The sequence below is a fragment of the Triturus cristatus genome, chromosome 8, assembly GCF_964204655.1.
Source record: "Triturus cristatus chromosome 8, aTriCri1.1, whole genome shotgun sequence".
Lineage (NCBI taxonomy): Eukaryota > Metazoa > Chordata > Amphibia > Caudata > Salamandridae > Triturus > Triturus cristatus.
Window position 1 is genome coordinate 1,541,959,239 of NC_140591.1, and position 23,165 is coordinate 1,541,982,403.

At 47.6% G+C, this 23,165-nt stretch overlaps 1 protein-coding gene and 1 non-coding gene across 2 annotated transcripts in view; one reads left to right on the plus strand and one right to left on the minus strand.

Moving 5' to 3' along the window:
* INPPL1 (inositol polyphosphate phosphatase like 1) overlaps window positions 1–23,165 on the minus strand; it is a 1,340,026-nt gene that overhangs the window by 1,211,984 nt on the left and 104,877 nt on the right. The gene's annotated exons all lie outside the window — the stretch shown is intronic.
* On the plus strand, window positions 150–284 carry LOC146806086 (small Cajal body-specific RNA 14). The gene has a single exon (XR_014968123.1).

The window sequence follows — 23,165 nt, forward strand, 5'->3', positions numbered from 1 at the left end:
CGTTCACCCGTAGCAGCATCTAGTTCTGCGGAAAGCAGCCTCTGAGCGCTCTCGTGTTACGTAGCGTCGGGGGTGAACGGCAGCCGACAGCGCCGAGCCCTCGGGGCGAGCACGGTTCGAATCCCGGCGCCGGCAGCTCCTCATCACACGTGGGTGTCCTCCCTGACGGTTGCATGCGTCAGTAATATCATGTGACCTCGAGGCAGCCACGTACATCAACATGGGGGCTCCTGCCGACAGGGCCTGCGGAGACCACCAGTGCCTGTGCTACGGCTCCCTACAGTATTTTACGCCGCGCTAACCTGCACCGAGATGTGGTGATACTGAGACAGGAAACACACCAAACGTTTCCATACATCAGCAAAGGGGCCCCTGCCGACAGGACACCTGCGGAGACCACCAGTGCCTGTGCTACGGCTCCCTACAGCATTTTAGAGGCAGCGTGAGGACGCCGTGCCAACCTGCACCGAGGTCTAATACTAAAACAGGAAACAAGGTAAATGTTTCCAACGAATTTGTACAGACTGGAACAGTGGTGTAGGGTTCAGCGCGCGTGTGTATGAATAAGCGCTAAGTGGAGATGAACAGGGCATTTTAAAGCATGCAAAACACACTATGGCGCGTCATTGACGAAAATACTCTAGGTTCGGTCACAACTACCCTTCAAGGGCCATGTCCCTTTATTACGTCATTTAATTATCTATGGAGCCATTTACACTAGTCTCTGCACTAAACAAAGCATTGGGAAGAACTGAATATACATTTCAGCTAGCCCGTTTGACATGAGACAAATTGTCCCTTTCACTCTCTATAACCAGACAATTTACCCCCAAGCTTCCACCTCCATTACCTTCCAGAGATGTCCAGAACTGCAACATCTTAAGTTACGTGCCAACCCACAAAAATAGGCCCTTCTATTAGTGAAAGACATGTCTTTTAATTTACGCAAACAGCCAGATGCAAACCCACCATGGACTACAGAAAAAACGTAATTTTAAATTAAAATACATTTATGCCCACCTAAACATTTTCTCATCAGTAATAAGCATTTATTTATAACTCCCTAAGCAATAATTTATGTCCCAGCTCCAAAGGCGAGAGTTAAATACTCTAACTTCAAAACCTCATCTGGGATCCTGCTTCCTCCATCCTGTAAGGTCTCAAGTTTCTGAATTCCTTCCACCTATCTCACAGTCTACACACGTCCAGGTTTGGGGCTCCAGGTTGGCGTCATCATCTTGCGACCTCAGCTCCTCGTCTTTGGAGTGCTTATCCCCTCACAGCCTAAGACATGCAAACGCATAGTCTCAACTTCACACTTAAGCCGCTTGGTATTACAGGTAATAGTATCAACATTTCTTTTAAGAGTATATAAGTTTCCCGATCCCTAAAATCATTTTTTTTCCAATATGCTCCTGAGGATGGGGAGAAACTAATCTGTGTTTCAGCTGGAGAATGGTAAAGCCAGCCATTCTGTCAAAGGCAACCTTAGTTATTTATGTATAGCCACCACTGGTATGTTCAGCAGTAATGCCAGGTGTTCCCTTTCAATAGGACCACATAACCATTTCAACTCACCTATACAAGAGTTGGCCTGTAACCGGGACAGGGGGGTCAACTGTTGCTGTCTGAGTATAAGCCAGATGGGCAGGTAGTTTTCTATTCTTTTTTTTATCGTTGTCCCCCATGTTGCCCCACCACTTTTCCCTGATAGCAGGCACCACTTTTCCCCGATAGTAGGCGCCACTTTAGTTATATGTTCCAGGAACTGACCCCTAACTGCACTGCTGCCAACAGACACGCCATGAAGGTAATTTTCAGCCTGTCCTGAATTTTACTCATGCTTTGACTTGTAGGCCAATCTTTATAAAGCGAAAGGGAAACTACAAGCCCCAGAATGCTTCATGCAGTTTGCTGAAAGACAGTGAAGTTTGAAAGTCACCCAATAACATGAGACCTATGTCGTCCTCCCACACATTTTTGCCTTATCATTTACTATCAATGGAGATACTATGTCTGCAGTGCTGGACTTTCCACTTTCAAATAATTGGTATCAGGTGTGTTAGTCTTATTTGTTCAATGACTACAGAGCCGAGCGTTTTTGTGGTTGGCATGTGAAAGCCAAGTGCTGGAAACACGGTTTCCCTAATCTCATGGGAAGATATCGAACTTGTGCTTCCCTTGCTCTTCTGTAGAGTATGTTTACCCTAGGGCCTTTCCCATACTCACAAGCTCCCCCAAGCTCACAGTTGTATCTACAAATGAATGTTATCATACCTACCTTCCCGTGGACTCAAACAAAGCATATTCATTTAACATTAAATTGCCAGTGCTTTACATGCACAGGGCCTCTCTAGCCCAGCATGCTCTTGATCTATCTAAAGCCATGAATACAGGAGCATTGGCCCTGGATACCAATACTGCACCTGTTAAAATCAAATGCCCCAGGTTTTGGAATTTAAAGGCTGCATCAATAATCACCAACTATTAGTTCAAAATGGCGCATAACATGAGGATTTTGGTGCTTTCCGCACAAAATCAGCATGCTTTGGTATTTTCGATGGTAAAATGTAAATGTAAATTTGATACTTGTATAGCGCACTACTCACCCGCAAGGGTCTCAAGGCGCTTGTACGAATACCGCTGTGGAACCCATCCTGGCTTTCCCTGTGAGGCGTCCACTCCTGGGCACCCCCAAGGTGGAGGCCAGGCATCCTTAGCGTTGTGGGGGCCGTTGTGGAGATTAAGCAAGCTATTGCCCAGAGTTGCAGAGTGGGACTCCATGATTGGAATAGGCACCGAGGCGAGAATTATCAGGTCTGTGGAATTTTTGAGCCCAAGACCCGCCGAGGCGGGGAATTGAACCCTGGTCCCGGGCTAGACCTCTGCATCAGGGTCTGCCGCTCTAAGCATTGAGCCATGATGGTAAATATCATCGTTGACCTTCTGATATGTACATGGGGACAATAGCAGGGGTGCAGACTTAATTGCACCCGGTAATTACTGGGAAAGGACAATATGAATTATCAAACCCACTTGTAATCAGGGCCCAAGTATTGTATGACAAATGCACTTCTCACTACCACGGCCAATGAGATATTCTTCTGAATGTGTTTCAGCTCAGATCGCATCTGTGCGCTGACCACAGGTGAAGTGCAGATCTCACAAGGACTCAGCACATTTAAGTATTGATCTATGGGTTTCTAAGACCGACACCTTAAGACAGAAGAGAGACGTTCATTTTCTCAATCTACCAAAGTGATGAGACCATTCTGTATATTACAAACGCAGTCTGGCCTATGAAAAAATGTAGACATTTTCTGCATTATCATTTCAACTTATATATTACTGTGGATTGGAACAGTATGAATCACATATTAAGAGCGCTCAGACATACAACTACTTCTGTCCCAACCACCCAGGCATAGGCATGTAACTTGCCAGTTGCTCAAGCAGCGGCTACAAACAACTTACAAGTTGATCCACTGTACGTGCCAGTCCAGGTAGACGAGGCAGCACCCAGGAATCCTGGCCAGTGAGTCACAACACGGCCACAGGGAGATCACAGAAATGATGGGGGAACTACTGAATTTTTGAAGTGGATTTTTAACTGTTAGGGCATTTAGCTAAGCACTTGTACACAAGGAGAGGTCTACCAAGACTTCCTGGCTGAGAGATATTGTTATACCTACTGTCAAGGAGGGGAAAGAGGTAGGTCCTTAAAAACCAGGCGGTTGGACCACTGCAAACTAAAACCGAGGAAAAAGACCTTGCGTGAATGCTACTCAATTCAAGGTTTCCAATATTACCAAAGACAATCAATTCATTGATCATACAAATTGAATCATTCAATATGTTAAACAGTTATTTCACTTTAAACATTTTTTAAAAACATTAATACAGCTCCATAATAATAATACTGCAAAGATGCGACATTTAAAGTAGACAAAACATTGATAAACATAACTAAACATGGTCGAAATTTGTGACAAAAACCATTCACCATCCAGTGTTACATATTACAAACAAATAATCATTAAACGAATAGTCAAAGGATTGCCAAATGGTTTCCTTAGATCTAAATGTGCAAAGTGAAATGACTGTTGAACATATTGAATAAACCAATTTGTATGATCGATTAATTAATTGCCTCTGGTCATTTTTGAAACGTTGAATTGAATAACATACACAAGGTCTTTTTCCTTTGTTTTGAATGAGAGAGGAAGCACGGCTACCGGAAGGGGGACAGCTACCTGGTATACCTGATTGAGTGAAGGAAAATGAAGCATGGCATATATAAGATTATGACCAATAACGCAGCGCCACCATAGGTGAAGAGTCAGGATCAGTACTTAATTTGTGTAAAAAAAAGTAAGTGCCAGGGCCCTTCTCAGGAGGTCATTGCAGCTTCACCACATATTGACCCTGCAAGCACTGCCAATGAAAGTACCAACACAACTGCTAACCATCACACCCTTACAACCAGGGCTTTAAGTGGGATGAAAAAACTGGGGGGGGTCTCTGAAAGGGGCGTGGCCATTGTAATAAAGGACGAGGCTTAAAAACACATAAGGTAAACATTTGTACCACGCATAGTGTGCCGCCCATCTTTTTTTTTGCTTTTTCTGTCATTGCATCCGGATATATAATACAAGTAACATCATACCTACAACAAGTCCGGACTATTGGCTTTGTCAATAGTTGTTACTTGCATAAGATAAATAAGCGGCAACTATGGCTTGTATATAATATTGAAAAATCTTGCACTTCAAGCCCTGGTGACACCACGACAATGTTGCTGCCCCATTTTTTCAAAAAGAGAAGGGAAATCCAGAGAGAAAATGACTCGTTAAAGGATTCCCCTTCCCCATCAACGCTCACCTGGCATGACGTCATGACGTAACTTCACTAGTGAGAAGTGAGCAGTGTGAGCAGCGCACATCGATGTGCCTCCAGTCACTGCAGTCTGCCTGTGCCAGGGCACAAAACGGAGCCCGATAGAGATCCGTTTCAAGGCCTCCTCTAAAATACTGCCGCGGCTCAGACCCCGTGAGACCCGGCCCACTTAAAGCCCAGCTTACAACTGAGACAGTTCACACTATTCTAGGCCACCCAAAGTTATTAGAATGGTGTAGGTGGCAGGTGTTATTGATTTTAATGTATATTGAATCATTATACTCTCTTTTGTTGTACATATCTACAAACTAGAAAGAAAACAGCACCATGTGGTGGTCTGTCATAAGTCCTAGTGTTGAGAACTAAGTTCTGGTGCCGAGCACCTGAAACCACCAGCTCAAATTAAGCACTGGTCAGGCTCATTCAATGTGGCTGGCTGACTGGTGGCTAAGGTATAGCTACCAGAAGTGAGCAAACCTCCAGGATACCAATTTAAATGAAAGTGAGTGAAGCATGGCTGTGTTAAGATTACTGGATTGTTCATGAATGAGGTACAAACTCAACTGCACGGCCGCCCGGTATACCGCCTGACTGGATGTACTGGTGGATACTCTGGTCACCTGGTACAAACGAACGTCTTTGGCAGTGAATGTTCACCAGTTGAGAAGATATAAAGCTATCACTCTGAATGGAGAGCCCAAAGTGAGCCCAAGTCAGAACTTGTGGAAATAAGTGAAAGGAGCCATTAAACTGTGGGTTTGTTTGTTTGATACAAATAAACGGGGTCTAAATTAGTGGAGCTCGGGTCTGTGGTACCAGCCCTAAACGCTTTGCCCAGTATTATACAATCTGGTTAAGTGTGAAATCCGGGGCCTTTCATGGCTGGTGATTCTATAGTCTGCAACTGAGCCACCATGCCATATCTCCTCTCCTTTCTCCATTTCTCACCCTTTCACGTCCCCTCCTTCGAACCAACCCTCATCTCTGTATCTGCCCACAGTTTTAGAAACCCAGGCAGCCTAGTGTGGGAGACCGTTGGAGGGGTGGAAGGTGAGGAAAAAAAGGGTGAAGTTAAAAGAGTTAGTCAGCATTGTAGTCGAGGTCTACTTCCCTCGATGCTTACCACGGTACTCAAGCTGACAAGGTAGCTCTTACTGCTGAAATATGCGCAGTCCGTGGTCACAGGTTCAAACACTGACAGCAAGGACTAACTCCGCCTTTCCTCCTGCCGAGGTCGATGCAATGGGTACTGCGTAGTTAGAAGGTAGACTTGCAGAGGGGCGTGTTTAGCGCTTCATGAATAATGGTTTCCCTCGCCTCCTTTATTATAAAAGAACTATGAACGGTGGGCGTCACCTGCCGAGTCGCCTTTTGTTTGCTATCTGGACTCCATCATACCAGACAGCTCTTCGAGGAGAGGGCTTGGATGTAGACAGCCCATCTCTTACAGACTGGAGAGACACCACCGCTCAACAGCGGATATGGAAGGAACCAATAGAAGGCAGAGCCGACTTTTGAGGGGCACTTGTACGTGGTATGAGGGGGCAGCGCGGAGGTCAGTTCATTTTCCACACAGGGCACGCACAGCCTCTTGGGGAACCCTCCCGGCAACAGCCGAGGAGGTCTGACGGTCCCAATAAGCGGCCGGCCTCCCCGGAAGCATGGGTTACACTTCACACATCCAGGAATCTGCAGCCTTGAACTCCCACCGGGAGTAGGCCAGACGCCATTTTGTAGGGCCTGGAAATGCTGCCGAGGCCCCTTAGTTTTAAGACTTCAATTCACACTGAGTCTGAGATGGGCAAGCAGCTGTCATATTACTGTTCCGGCAAATGACGAGAACGGTGGTTAAAGTGCACAGCTGGGGGCGGGCGGCGTATCAACAGGACGCATCCGAGGTACTGCCGCGAGTCACGAAGGTCACATGTAAACTCTGTAGTTTGCCTGCTGATTTACATACCCAGTGCCGAGAATACCCCGAGCTTGCGCTGCACTGTAGGTGAAGTGAGCGCTCTTTTGGGAACAGAGAGAAACATTTGCATGTGGTAGTCAGATGAAGAAGGAAACTTGCTATGCTGCAGCAAGGCCAATTGTAGGTCCAGCCTCGAGACAGCTATAGCTGTCTCCACAGCCTCATGTTTACAAAAAAACGGCAATCAAAAATATATACAAATGTACATACACATAGGGGATTTTAGCCAGCGCTGTTCATCCACTGATCTCTGCTCATGCCATTCAGATTTTGCTCCCGCCCAGCACAGACCTTTATCTAAAGGTACACCTTTTCAGGGAGAGGCGGGGCTTTCAAAGGGGTCAGGGTGTGGGAGGGTTGATAGTTGCTTCGTCTTTCTGGTTATAAGTAAGTCTATGTTTGGATCACTTTATTTCATTATCGTACAGCTAGATTTCATTCAACTTGAACAGCTCTGTAGTGTGTGGCAACATGAGCACTCTGACCTTCAGGTAAAACTCACTTGCAGCCTACCTGGCCTGAACTATGTATTTGCTAATGTGTTATGAAAACTACACTGCATGTGTTAAGATAACTATACTTTGTTGAGTTAAAAAAACGTAATAAAGATAATTGGAGAAAAAACGTATAAAGCAGAGCTGCCAGTTCGCAAGGTTCTACTGTGTGCCACACCAAATTAGCTCCCGGTGAAGAGCAGATATCACACAATGGCGGGAAAAATGAGCTGGAAAAGAAAAGATGGGCCTCTCATGCATTATCAGTCTCCAGAGAACCTTGCGCGACCAGTGAAGGCCAGCTCATGCGAGATGAAGGATGAGTCAGACACACTAATCCAAGGGGTGTCCATCCACCTTAGGTGCAGGAAGGGTAGGTCAATGCCAGGTATTCAGAATCATTACAAATGTGTATATGGTTCTCATTTAGATTAATTGCACAAAAAATGTATTTCGTGCAAATATTTAGAAAATCTAGCCTGCATCATTTACTCCTGGATGAACAATTGGAGATGTTGCAAAAAACTATTTTTAGATTACACCTCTTCTGCACAACTGACAAGGGTCTTCAGCACACCGTTCCAAGATTCAGTTGAAAAGCGGTCATCAAATACGAGTCCGTTTTATCCTATGAGACTTCAGCACAATGGACAACTGCTGAGCAGTCCAATGTGCTGAAAGTTTTCAACATCAAAGTGTGTAGAGCTGTCCGGGGCCCATAAACTACCCAGAAAGAAAACACAAAAAAAAATTAAAAGCTGACCCTGCTGGTCACTACTGATCCACTCTACAACAAGTCTCAACACCTTATCTGATTATTTTTGGAAATAAGCTGGCGCCTTGATCTCTGCTTACACTGGATGTGGTCTAAATTTTGATCTCTGTATTATTAAGGTCTCATGGAACTTCCCTTTTGGGGTCCGGTCGTCACCCTATCTCACTGGGTTCAGTATTCTCCCTGTATACCGTTCATGGAAATTTTTCTATTCTTGCTTCTAGTTGAGGTTTGTTGATCAGACAGCTAAAATGTGTGATATCCTTAATTCCGCTAGTCATGCCCAAAACATTCTAACAGGTTGTGCTGCATATGGAGCGGGCTGTCATCCTAATAGAGTTGCAGAAACTTTGGCAATAAATATCTCCAGGCTTTTGGTGTTAGCCACCTGGAGTCAACAGTTATGGACTCCAGGAGGAAGAGGGTGAATCTCTCTGGGTAAAAAGGAGGGGCTGGACTGGTGCAATTCCAAACCACAAATGTGCAATTCCACTCTAGGAGGACCATAGTGAATAAACCGGGCCAACTGATCTGCATTCATGAGCTCAGAGTTTAAGACAAAAGGGACCAAAAACGGGCAAGATTTCTACAAAGCCCAGCAGGATCCCCTATGCCTATGTCTGGTGACAGATTTGTGTTCACGTTAGCTGGACAGAGGCAGGGGGCTGCTGAGGATGGCACATGGAGGAAAATCCTTTCGTTACAAAGGGTCCAATGATGCACAGGAACATATATACCAAGAAGAACTCGCTCCCCTGTTTGCAGTGCACCAGCAAGTTCTTACTTGCTGTATTTTTATTTTTTCTGGGGAAGGGGTTCCCTGCCGGACTTCAAGGTGGTCTGGGCAGCCCCTTTGGACTCATTGGGCTGACAGGGGTATGTGGGAATCTCCTTTCAAGTAGCACTTTCAAAAGGCACATGGTAAGGAAGCAACAGGGTCACGTGCAGAACTTCAGGATCCGACCCAGTCATGAATACCTGTTACTGTGCTTTCACAGAGGAGCTGGAGGGAAAGCACAAGGTAGAGCATGGGGGGGGGGGGGGAGGAGGATATGGAAGGGAGTGGATGTGAAGGAGGAAGCAGCACAAAATGGAGACAATGGGAAAACAGGCATTCCCATAGAGAGCCACTGAATAAGAAGCATTATCAAACAATTTAGACTACGAATAAAGGATAAGCAATAGGTTGAACCAAATCTTACTCTAAATATTGGTATCATCCACAATAGGTGTTGGACAACAAACATTTGTAAGCTGTCTGTAGGGAAGACATAACAAGCATTTGCAATGCATTAGGTCTGGTCTCGCATTTGCAAGAATTTAAGCTATTGGCATTGTAAATGACAATGCCTTTTTTCTGTTTTAACAATTAACACACAAATAAAAGGCATTGTCATTTACAATGCCTATAGCTCAAACTCTTGTAAATGCTAGATCTATTGCATTTCAAAGATGCGGCCGCCATTGTCCCGGGCTGCTTGGAAAGTGAAAGTGCGCAGGCGCACTGAACACTGCAAGAATGCATGTTGTGTCTGCAGGAGGAGAAACTCATTAAAGAAAATAGTGCTTACAGTCTAAATAAGACGTACCGTGTAACAACCGAAGTAAAAGGACCAGTCCCCATGGGAGGTTACAAATGAAGACAAGGCAGTACTATGGAGGGAATAACAAGCCAATTAACAAATCTGAAGCCAGCATTTACGAAGGATAATGACACAAACCAATGACAAATATGGGCGGGGAGTGGGCAAAGCTTCAACTCCATACTGGAATACAGCATGCCTCGCCAAGAAGCACATGCGCTGCTCAGGCTCAACCTGAAAAAGACCGAAACAAATAACAGGATTGCAAAACTACAAACATCTATGAAACAAGCACTGGCAAAGCCAATAGGTCTCGCCTTTGAGACCTATTGGCTTTGATACTGGTTCTTAGGCTTGTTGCACTGCATCCTCGAAGCAGTGGAGCATGGCTACATTTACAAAGAAAGAAAAAACTTTTATAAGGCCACTTTTGATCTCAGGGGATAAAATGAGGCAGGCGCATTAGGGGGCGAAGCAAAGGGGGGAAACAGGATCGGACACAACACAAGGGGAGAGGGGTGGGAGGGGACACGGAATTAACACAACGGTGGGATGAAAGAAACACGGGGAGGGCAGGGTTACACAGACGCAACACAGAGAGGGCAGAGATCACTGAAGCAACTAAGGGAGAGTGGTAGATGCAGAAGCAACACAGGGAATGAAGGAGGGACACGGACGGAACACTGGGGAGGGCAGTGGACGGATGCAACACTGAAAAACAAATTTGTAACAGCAACAAGGAGGAGTGAGGAGAAGCACACGGTAACAAGCAGCAGCATAAGGAGAGAGACATACATGTGGGAGAAACTCAATAGCACAGGCACTCACTTTGAGTGCTTACATAAGAAGAAAAAAGTAGTTCCCCCAACACTGAAGCACAGACACAGGGCAAAAAAACACCTGTTCATAAGGCAAGGCTCCAGAGGATGAAGGAAAACACAGGGTTGAGAAGCTGGGACACAAATGCGAAGCAGAGCGACCAATGGTAAGCAATGAGCAGTTACCCAAGCCTCTCTATGTTCATGGTACGCCACAATAAGCCTTGCAACAGAAAACACATGCACAGTCTAGTAAGCTCAATCTAAAACTGTTTTATAGTATATCATGGCTTTCATCTAGGGAAAGAAGCATTGGAAAAGCCATACAGTTTCACAGGTACTTTGCCCATGCTTGTGGCTTATACCTTAACCATAACATCCCTTAACATACATAAGTAAGTGTGTGTGTGTGTACTCATGCAAGTGAATGTCCTTACTTTCCAGCTTCACAGTGCATTATCACAATAAATAAACCACCCCTATTTCACAAAGAAGCTCTTTGATGTGTTCTCCTTTCTAACATGTTTGAGGTCCAGCTGACTTCGTAGGCACTTAAGACCATCGTGATTGAGAACCATTATGCTTCAGGACAGATTAGACAAATACTACCTACTAGTATTATATTAAATGAAAGAGACTGGGTCAGAGTGACGAAGGAAGAATGATTGAGACCCAGCAAGTTACTTCAGAAGTTACAGATATGGGCACGCCAATAAACTCATTAAAATGAGACGAGGGGTGTACAATGCCAAGCTAGAAGATGTTTGTAGCACAGCACCCTCGGAGAGGAGGGCACCAGGGGACCACCCCACTACTTTTAGGAGACAGCAGAGTTGCCCCATAAATAACAAGCATTGGCATGGTCCATAGGTCTCGCCTTTGGGTCCTTATAAGTGTTCAGCCAGTGCTCTGGGCTTTACCAATGTTTTTAAGCTGTGGTATAGAGCATTGTGGCTGCTGTGCAGCATGTTGAAAAGTTATAATAAAAAAGTATTTTTGTTACCTTGTATATAACCAAGAAGATATTATGTACAACTGAATGACCCAATTAAAAAAAGAATTACCATAAAAAATGTCTTGTCGTTATTTTGTCGTTGCAATGCTAACGACTTCTTCCTGTCTGTTCTAAAGTTGAGGTGGTGCTTAGTGATGTTGAGGTGGTGTTGGGTGATGCTATAGTAGTGCTTAGTGATGCTGTGGTGGTAGTGAGGCATGGTGCGGTGGTGCTGTTAAGGTGGCGCTGAGTTCTGTCTATCTGGTGTTGTTTTGAGGAGATGCTTGTTTGATTCTGGCGGTGATGTTGTGCTGTAGGGTATATTTTTTAAGAGATTGTATAAATTACACAATACATCATTTAAGCACCGCAAGGCAAACTCAAAAGAAAGCACTGCTGTGTGTTTTCCAGCTTCACCAATGTTGTGTAATGTGTGGGAATAATGTCGACCTAAAAAGAAAGCTATTGCTTTAATGAAAATGTAATAATTTAACTGTGTTATGATGATCAGCTGTGCGCTGCACGTGGTTTAGGCAGCTGGGTGAGTCTCTGCACACAGAGCGCCAATGGCCGTGACGGCAGTTTGCAAACAACCTAAAAACAAGTAGCCCAGGGATTTCTGACCTGCAAGGCATACAGTCAACCACATGAAGCTAAAAATACAATGGGCCAGACTCCTACTACCAACACATGCATTGGTGTAATCGATTACGGAATTAAAAACAAAACAGTAGAAAACAAATAGTTTCTTAGCTGTCGGTGTAGTTTTGCAGCTTGAAGATCTTTCTGGATTCACTATGCTGTGCATTATTCCGCGATCTGGTGGTTGGGTCCTGATTCGTAGTCTTTCTTTTGTTTTTTTTTGTTTTTTTGTAGCCCTGGTGGGCGTCGACGTCCCACCATTTGGTGTACCTCTCGTGACGTCGGCGTGCTTCCTGCGGAAGTCCCACCTTTGGGGCGCCATCTTCGGGTTCTTTTTTCCTTTCCTCTCTTTTATTTATTTATTTATTTTTTAACCCTAGGCGTTAAGTAATTTCCTTATATATATCCTTTCAGTTTTATCTTGTTATTTCAGTCTTTGTCCTTCCACCCTTTTTTCTCCTGTCTCATCTTCCTGGCGGAGGTGGGTGGGTTCGCTAGTGAATCCAGAAAGATCTTCAAGCTGCAAAACTACACCGACAGGTAAGAAACTATTCGTTTTGCAGCGTGAATCTTTCTGGATTCACTATGCTGTGCATAGATTTTGTAGCGGTTTGTTATCTCTGTGGCGGCTGGGTGGAAGATGAGCGTTGGTCGTTGAATATATGTTGAAGCACCTTCTGTCCTACTTGTGCTTCCTTGTTCATCTGTATATTCACGCAGTAGTGCTTGGTGAACGTGTGCACCGAAGCCCATGTTGCCGCCAGGCATATGTCTTGAATGGGTGTATTTGCCAGAAAGGCAATTGTTGCGCCCTTCTTCCTTGTGGAGTGGGCCCGTGGCCCCTCGGATAGTTCTTGCCCCACCTGTTTGTGGCAGAATTGTATTGTTAGTGCAATCCATCGTGCGATGGTGTTTTTTGTCACTGGTCTACCCAGGAAGCTCGTTGTGAAGGACACAAAAAACTGCTTGGTTTTCCTGTGTTCTTTTGTCCTCTCGATGTAGTGCATCACCGCCCTTCTAGCGTCTAGAGTGTGCAGTGCCCTCTCTGCGCTTGTTGCTGGGTTCTGAAAGAAACTTGGTATTTGAATTGTTTGATTTATATGGAATGCTGACACCACCTTTGGCATGAAGTGTGGGTCCGTTCTCATTACGACTTTGTCCTTGTGTATCTGGATGTAGGACTCTTGCAGCGTTAGCGCTTGCAGCTCGCTTACTCTGCGCAGTGAGGTTATTGCCACCAGAAAGGCTGTCTTCATGGTTAGCATTTGAAGGGAGGCTTTGTGAATGGGCTCAAAGGGCGCCTTCATAAGTTCCGTCAGGACTATGTTGAGGTTCCATGCCGGAGGCGGCATCCTCTTTGGTGGCGCTATTCTTTTTGCCCCTTCCAAGAATCTCTTTACTACCCGTGACGTAAAGAAGCTTCCTCCTGTCTCACCTCGTGTGTAAGCTACGATCGCCGCTAGGTGGACCCTTAGCGACGATGAGCATAGTTTCGCCTTTAGAAGGTGTGTGAAGTATCTAAGCACCGTTGATTCCTTTGTCAATTTATCTTGCAGTTTATTTTTGCTGCACCACATTGTGAACCTTTTCCACTTTTCCCCATAACATTTTCGTGTTGTTGGTCTCCTTGCCTCCCGCAGCACTCGCATAGTGCTTGGAGGTAGTTTAAGGTGTGCGAACTCTGTCTTCACGAGCCAAGCTGCCAGTCCGAGGCTCTCTGTTTCTGGGTGTAGAACCTCTCCGTTCTGCATGGAGAGCAAGTCCTTTCTTTTTGCGAATTTGTGTGGAGGCCCCTGTGCCATCTCCACTATTTGTGAGTACCATGTCTGTCTTGCCCACTGTGGTGCCACCAGGATCATTGTCATGTTGCTGGTCTTGCACTTGTTGAGTACCCTGTGTATCAATGGTATTGGTGGAAAAGCGTATGCAAATGTCCTTGACCAACTTATCCATAGGGCATTCCCCTGGGATTGTTTTTCTGGTTGTCTGGATGCGAAGTTTCGGCATTTTGCATTCAGGCTGTTGCAACAGGTCTATTGTCGGTGAACCCCACCTTTTGAATAGCCTTTGCGTTTCCTGTCCATTGAGCTCCCACTCGTGGGATGCCGAGGTCTGCCTGCTGAGCCAATCGGCTTCCACATTGTCCTTCCCTGGTAGGTGTATCGCCAGCAGGTCTATTTTGAGTGGGATGGCCCATCTCCAAATCTCTTGTGCCAGAGTTGAAAGGGGGAACAATTGTGTTCCTCCCTGCTTGTTGATGTAGAACATTGTGGTAGTATTGTCCGTCTGTGTAGGAGAGTAGGGTCTGCAATCCTATGATCACCCAGATTTTTTGCTTTTGCTTCATTGGTTTACGACTTTCTCCGGCTGTGGGCCTGCCAATCAGACCCACAGCCTAGCTGTTCTCTCTCGAAATTAACACACATGTACATTAGGTGCATCCACTAATTGGAACTGGGCCGCCTTGTCAGTCCCTGTCTCAGCATACCACAGGTATCCAGGGCATCGGTGTACCCAGGGCCTACCCGGGGCTGAAGCATGTATTATGCCACCCCTGGAATGGCCGCCCAAATCTGACACAACTGGCTGCACGACAGCTGGGGCCACGTGGTGTAATCACCCGTTGCTGTAGGTGTAGTATTCCTACACCTAAACCCTAAGATGGACACATGGATTCCTATCAGTCACTCCTATGGCAGGCCTTATCAATCCTGAAGGCAGAGTGCAGGGAATCATGTGGGACGGTGCTCTGGCGCGAGCTGAGCCCGTCGACGGCTTGAGGAACCAAGTCCTAGTAGCCGTTCCATGGTGACGCGGGCCAACTACTTTTAATGCATTATAATCCTTGCGGTTATTTGCTAACTTTGGCCTCACATCACCTACACATGTCGAGTAAGGTGTCATACGAATGGGAATACGAACCCCTCGCCAGTCCTGGCGACGGGGTTAGCATTCCCCCCTTTTAGAGGGACACGACATGGAAGTAACCTTGAACCCCGGTTAAAGTTGACTCAAGCCTCAGCATCACAAAATGGATGCTGCCACCAGACACAAGTCTGACCTCCTGCTGCTGGGGGACCTTCCAGCAAGGGGAGCTTGGACAAAGGGTTTCCTGTCGAGGGCGGTGTTAGCACCATCCCAGACAGGGTTTGTGTATCCCAGGTAGGCAGGGCTAAAAGGAAGGTGATTGCAAGTGGCACCCCGGTGCTCACTGTGCATAGCCCGGCTCAAACCAGTTTCGGGGGCACACCAGCCCCTGAGCTGGCGCGAAGCCGGACAAAGGATAGGGGTGTAACCACCCCCCTCCTGGCTCCACCCATAGGTAGAACCTAGTCACGGGCCAGCCCCTTTTCTTAGAATAAAGGTAGGAGCGAGTCCCCTTCCCAAATTGGATAATCAGATAATCGGATAACTCCGAATCACGAACCACTTTCCACGAAAGGAACTCTTGACTATTTCTGAAGACTCTCCCTTGTGGCTAAGGAGTAGCCACCCTGCACCAGCAGGCACCACCTAAGCGCTTGCGGTTTGCTGTACGTCTCCTACGGATCAAGACTGCCCAGCTCGACGAGACCCGAGTTCCCTGCCATCTCTGACCTTTTACCTACCTCATCAGCCCAGCTGAGAGTCGTAGGTGTGACGAGACCTGCGGGACCGGCTATCTTCAGAACCTGCACGACGCTTATCTAGCACGCCCACCGAGGGACCCTCGAGTGAGTGCACCTAGGGTTTTTTGAGAAGCCCTAACCCTGAGCAGCTCCAGCATCGAAGTCTGTCTCCCCAGCATCCACGAGATCTGCGTGGGGGCCCTTCCGCTCCTTGCTGTTCACAGCGTTGTCCGACCACTCGCCGACCGGCTTGTGGCCCTCTTCACGACGCTCCAAGATTATTCGCATCCCCGGTCTGGTTGCTCCAGACTGGCTCTTGCTCCCCTTCAACAGAGGAGTACCACGGACCCTCCTGGTCCACTCCCGACGCCATCTTGACTCCCCCGCTTGGGTTGCCACTGCCAAGATCCGCTGCCCCTTCCTGGGCCCAGCATCATCGACAGCAGACACCTTCGTGGGACAGCTCGCCCTCCATCCTGGTCGCCGCCGCGCCTCCTGGTCCGAGGAACAGCCGAGTCCGACGTCACCCACTCACCTGGTCGAGGTGACTTCAGCCGGTACCCCCCTGGTACCCACGCGATCGCTGGCTAGCGGTTGAGAACTGAGTCCCCTCTGCTTTCAGGTTTCCTTCATCACCGATCCAGGCTTGGATCGCTCTGAACATCGTCACTGGTCGCCTGCCAGCAACTTCTTCTTTCAGGCTCCTGAGACTACACGAGGACTCCCGACATCTTGCCGAACTTCACGCAGCCGCAGCCTCCGGGCTAGGTAACTCGAGCATCTCGGTGCTCCATCGCAGGTTCGCTCTACAAGTGTCCAGTTCCTTTATCGTTTAGTCCCACTGATCGGAACACTCCGGAATCAGTACCTCCAGACTCTAACCATTCGCACTTCACTGTTAGTGTAGATGGTTTCTCGTGCCCCTCGGGCATTTGTGTAAATTGTGCAACTGAAGTATTTTCCTAAGAGTTTTGTAGTGTGCTTAGCTCCCTGACTCATAAAGAGCCAGGGTAGTCTTGTTATAAATAAATATCCTTTTATTTTCATAACAACTTGTGTGGTGTCCTTTCACTTGGTGTTCAAGGGGTATATGTGATGGTAAACAGCTGGCTTAACACGCCCTCTAGAGTTTAGCCTAAGACTGCTCGTATCCACGCTACTAGGATAGCTGGTCTATAAGGTTGACTTACAACCAATCATCAATAAGGGTCGTTTGGAATGATACACAGTGATCACTAGAATAGTGAGCACTACATATCAGGCCAACTTCTCACAGTCTGTATCAACACTTTTTGGTTGTATAGCTGCCTCTGGAAGGCCTTCAGGGCTAGCAGTACGGTCTTCAATTCCAGGTAGTTGATGTGTCTGACCGCATCTGCTAGAGTCCACAGACCCCTCACTCTGAGCTTGTTCATGTGCGCTCCCCATCCTATCTGGGATGCGTCTGTGGTAATGGTCACAGTTGGGCTTGGTGGTGTCAAGGGTTTTCCTATAGTTATGTTCTCCCTGTTCCACCATGCTATCTCCTCTTGCACTGCGTGCGTTACAACCACTAGATCCTCCCAACTTCCGTTTGCTTGTGACCATTGTTGTTGCAGCCATTCCTGGAACGGTCTCATGTGAAGCCGTACATTGGGGACTAGGTGAATGCATGACGCCATCATGCCCATGATCTTGCTCGCTGTTCTCACTGTCAGAGCTCGCCCCTTCTGGTAGATACGCGTCTCCTTCAGCAGGGCTATTGTTCTCCTGTCGCTGGGCATGACCGTTTTGTCTAAGGTGTTGATCTGCGCTCCCAGGAAGATCTTCACCTGTTCTGGTTCCATTGATGACTTCCCCCAGTGTATAGAGAACCCCAGGTTTGTTAGTGTTCTCGTCACCCGCTCTGCGTGCTCCTCGCACTTGTCGCGAGTACTTGCTTTGATTAGCCAGTCGTCTAGGTAAGGATACACATGAATCCCTTCCCTCCGTAGGTACGCTGCTACTGCTGCAAGGCATTTTGTGAAAACCCTTGGTGCGGACTTTAGACCGAATGCCAGGGTTGTGAATTGGTAATGATCCTGGTTGATGTTGAACCTTAACAGGTTTTTGTGGCGCCTGTTCATCGGGATGTGCAGGTAGGCATCTTTGAGATCCACGGTGGACATGAAGTCTCCGCCTCGCATTTGAGGTAGCACTTCTTGTAGCGATGTCATTTTGAATTTTTGCGTCTTTATGAATTTGTTTAGGAATCGTAGATCCAGGATGGGTCTTAGTGTTTCGTCCACCTTTGGGACCAGGAAGTAGTTTGAGTACACTCCCTTGTTCCTTTCTCTGCAGGGCACTGGTTCTATGGCCTCCTTTTGGAGTAGTTGTAGCGCCTCTTCTCTGAGTTGAGCAAGCTCTTGACCAGAGTGTTGTCTTCTCTTTGGTTTCCTGTTTGGAGGTCTTTTCTCCAACTCTATGCAGTATCCGTACTGTATGACGTTGAGTATCCATTTGTCTGAGGTTATATTTTGCCATTGTTGAAGGTAAAGTCCCAGTCTTCCGCCTACTGGTGTTGCATGCTCGTAGGAGTTTGGTTTGTGTACCCCCCTTACTGTGCTTACACTTTGTGCTTCACCCCTCGGGGTATACTGGGGGGTGAGCATTTTCTTCCGTGCGAAGTCACTTTGATGAGAGTTGGTCTCCCCCTCTTATTCTCTGGCCAAGTCCGTTTCCCCTACCGCGAAAGGACTGGCCTCGAGGCTGGTACTGCCAGTTTTGTTTCTGCTGTCCCTGCTGGCCGTGACTTTCACCTTGCTGTCCTTGCTGGAATGTCTGGTGTGACGTTCCCGGCTGGTTTCCTCCCCTTCCGTAGGGTGTCCGAGCTGGGGTGCCTCTTCTCATCCCTCTGAACTGCAGGGCCCCCATGGACCTTGACGTCTCATTTTCTTTCTTCAGTTGGGTGAGTTTTTCGTCCACCGGAGCACCGAACAGCGTCTCACCGTTAAAAGGGGTGTTCAGTATGTTGTTCTGGACCTCTTGCTTGAATCCTGAAATTCTGAGCCAGGCCTGCCGCCTTTCAGTGATTCCTATAGCCATCAGTCTGCTCGATGTCTCTGCCTCGTCCAATGCTGTCTTAATGCATGAGTTTGCAATATTCTTCCCTTCCTCCACCAGATGGGAAGCTCTCTGCTGGTATTGCTCGGGGAGATGTTTGATTAGTTCTCCCATCTCGTCCCAGTGCTGGTACTGGTGCCTGTTCAATAGGGCATTGGAGTTCGCCATGCGCCAGTGCATTGCCGCATTTCTCTAAACCTTTCTCCCGGTGAGGTCCATCCTTCTGCTCTCCTTGTCGGGAGGCGGCCCTGAGGTTGCCGGTAAATTGGCCCTTCTCCTGGCCGTGGACGCAATGATGGAGTCAGCTGTGACTGATCCTTTGATATATGGCGGTCCTGTGAGGAGTGCTTGTATTTCTTCTCTGTTCTGGGAGTGATGGATATGCAAGTTCCTGGGTCCTTGAACGCCTCCTTCCCTTGGTTCATTATGCTTTGGAGCATGGGGAGGAACTGGCTCCTAGTCTGGATGGGGAGCAGTGTTTTGAGTAGAAAATCTGCTTTCGGCTTCTCCTCGTCCAATTTCACGCCAAAAGCTGCTGCAGCGCTCTTGACGACCATGTTGTATGCCCCAATGTCGTCTGGCGGCGAAGGCCTCGAAGGATAGGTCTCCACGGGCTCTTCGGGATTTTCGGCGTCGATGTCCTGCCATTCCAGCTCATGTGTCGTCGACGGCGCCGAGCCGTAGATCGACATCTGCTCCTCTTCCCCATCTTCTCCCTCATAGTAAGGGTCTTCTTCTTCTTCTTCGGGATCTCTCGACTGCTCTTCGGCGTCGAACTCTTCCTGTTCCTCGATCTCGACAACATCCGTCAACGGTTTCGTTGGGATTTTGAATTTTTTCATCGAACTCCTTCTTCCTCTGAAGGATGCTCTCCATCTCCGCCTCGAGCCTTCTCTCTTTCTTCTCCATTTCGGTGGCATGTTCGGCGTCGAGCGCTGGTCTTTTCGACGGAGCTTGCGTCGACGCGGCCTTGTCCTTTGTCGCCGAACGCCCCACCTCGTGGGCCTGCTTCGACGAACTCTGTTTCTCGGCGGCCTTCGGCACCTGGGAGTCCTTCTCGAAGGATCCGCTGGGCCTTTCGTCCTTGGATCCATTCGCGGTCGTCGAAGTTTTCGGCGCCGGTGTTTCTTTCGAGGACTTTGACTCGGTTTTTCGAGAGTCACTCTCAGATTTTCGGGGGTTTTGTACTCGACGTGTCTCCTACCTTGTGAGGCGTTTTCTTATCGGTCTCTGCGACCGTGAAGACATTAGGTCCCTCGGCGATGTTGTCTTCATCGTCGGTGGAGAGGCCCAGTTCGTACAGCGACGGGGCCTTACCCTTGCCTTCCATGTTGAAGTTGGCTCTCCTCTGCCTTTCTCTCACCCGGAGTGTCTTCGGCGTGAATACGGAACAGGCGTTGCAGTCCTTGCTCTCGTGGTCGATCGGCAGGCAAAGGTTGCAGACCGGATGTTGGTTCTTCTGCACGTATTTGTGGTGGCAGTTACGGCAGAATTTAAAGGGTGTCTTGTCCATTGCGCTCAGAGTCTGAGTGTGCATTTTCCGATGGGCGTCTAAGTTTGAGGATCTCCTCCTTCTTTGTCGTCCCGGCTGTATGCTCTGCCTCTCTGTAGCCTTCTATAAATTCTCCTTCGATGAAACTCGTATATTTTTCTTCTTCCTTCGTTAAAAACTCTGGAGCTTCTCGATGACGATCCAGACCCAACGGCAGAAAAAAGAATCTGAAGATGGCGCCCCAAAGGTGGGACTTCCGCAGGAAGCACACCGACGTCACAAGAGGTACACCAAATGGTGGGACGTCGACGCCCACCTGGGCTACGAAAAAAAAAAAAAGAAAGACTACGAATCCGGACCCAACCACCAGATCGCGGAATAATGCACAGCATAGTGAATCCAGAAAGATTCACGCTGCAAAACTGTGCTCGAGAGACTTTCTAAAGTTGCTATAGAGCAGATACCACAATGAAAGTACAACTTTTAAACCATACATCCGAAAGTTCGATACAACAAACAGGGCGGAGGCGCCCCTCTGCCCGGGGCGCCCTGGCTGTAGTAGTTACCTTGTTCGTGATGGTGGGACCCCACTCCTTCAGGCCGCACGCCCGCAGGGGGGTGCTGTAGGAAGAGCGGTAGGAGAAGCAGCAGCATAGAGGCCCAGTTGCTCCTGGGGCGGAGAGAACCCATTCCCGCGGGAGCCCGAGGAAGCGGCGGACACCAGCACCGCCCCTGGGAAGGCTAGAGGAGGAGGCGGTGAACCTCCGAGAGCAACACCCCACGCATGCTCTCTGCGACACGACACCCAAGTGCCACATCTGCAACATCTCCATCTAGCAGTGCTGCTCTTGTGTAGCTGTGCCTTGGTGTGAGTTTCAGAAGTGCTACAACTAACTGCCCTTTTGTACGTAACTGGTGAGCACGGAAAGTGTTCCAATACCTTCGGGTCAAGTTCCCGCTATATAAAACTACAAACAAAAGTACTAGACTTACAACAGCAGAGTGTTGTGGGGGCCATAGGGCTCCAAGAGACAGTGTGCAAATGCACACTAACTTTAAACTACATTAGCCTCTCACGGAGGAGGAGTGGCTGGATAGCTGCAGTTTGACAGGCCACCTAACGCCGAATGGCAATCTACGGTTGGTGCATTTCAAGTACCTGCATCAGATGTACTATACACCAGCGCAATTATGTAAGTTCGGGCTTCGCTAGTCCGATGCCTGTAAGCAATGTGGCGTGTCTGGGGCAGACTTTTATCACCTGGCTTGGGGCTGTCCGAAGATATTTGCATATTGGGGTGAGGTGATTAGAGTGCTTGGACGGATGATTGAGAGGCCGCTGGACTGCCATCCGCGGTTATGTCTATTGGGGGTTGGGGCTGTGGTCCGACCTTTTCATAAAAAATTAGTATCCATTGCCCTGCTCATGGCTAAGCAACGTATCTCTATCTGTTGGGAAAGCCGGCTGGCTCCCACAGTCAACTTGTGGTTGCAGGACTTGGCATATTGCCGGGATCAACTTATCTGCTATGCAGAGGAGCTGCCTGCAGCCTCCAAACCAAGAGATATCTGGGGACCACTCACAACGTATTTGCTCTCACTGAATAATGATTGATGTATTGAACGATGTTGGCAAACGCACCTTTTTTGTCTTTGTTTTTCCTCTTATGTTTACCCTCATGGGCTGAGCTCTGTTGCCTGGCCTCGGAGCCCTGGGTCTTCCTGCAAATATGTTACGGCGGCCAAGTAATATCACTGTACCACTGCTGATTGAGTCTCTCCTTGTACCGATACCTTGAATCTGTCCAATTTCAACTTTGTGATATGCATGACTTAATGTTTTCTCTCTGTTTTCTTTTGAAAATGTTTAATAAATAAAAAAAATAAAAAAACTTTAAACTACATTAGGGTAAATGGCAGCACTGAAACAGCGCTGAAAATACCTGAAGAATTGTACAAAGAATAGCGTCCTGCGTCCCACAAGTGGTGTGCAATGTCCGCGCGCTGTAAGGGTGCCCGCGAGTGGTGCGCGCGCACTGCAAGGAAGGAAAAAAACAAGGAATGCAGCTGCCACCCTGTGGCCGCTGCTCGCTCCCGCAAGCAAAACGCTGTGGGAGTGAACCTCTGCTAAAGAAGTGGGACATGCGCCCGCCTTTAGCCATTTGCAGGCTACGATAAACAAATGATACTGGCAACAACCAACCCAGTGTGTGGGGGGAGTCAGACCCACACAAAGAAGTTTAGAGTGCTTACAAGAAGCCTCACAGAGCAGCGCATGCGCGCTGGCTCAGGCTTGACCTAAAAAGGACTTCATTTTAACAACTGGATGTGCATCATCAGAATGAAATGTCAGAGAGAAGATGAATATCTGGAGTTTGTTTTTAAGTCTAATAGCGTACATCTTTATGGCTCGCCATAGTTCAGGTTTTTAAGGCTTTTTTTCAAAGCTTGAAAATAGACCGGTTACATCAGGTAACACTTCTCTCATATACTCCTGGTTCAGACTTCTGTTGCGAGGCTTCACAAACCCGCAGTTTATAGTCATGTCACGGACAACAGATATGGGAAAGTGCACCCTATTACAGTTAAAGCACTGTGATTTTCTGGCCACTGCTTCTCATCTCATAATTTTGGATTTAACGCATTTGACATATAATCCATCATTCGCTGCATAATCTGCAGATTTCAGCAAAAGAAAATGTTTTTCTAGGTGAAACAGATCAAAAGTTACAAAAAACTATCCAACGTGTTGCCGCGCAGTGGACGGCCCTTCGCAAATGTTGACTAGTCACCCTTCAGTTGCTTATTTC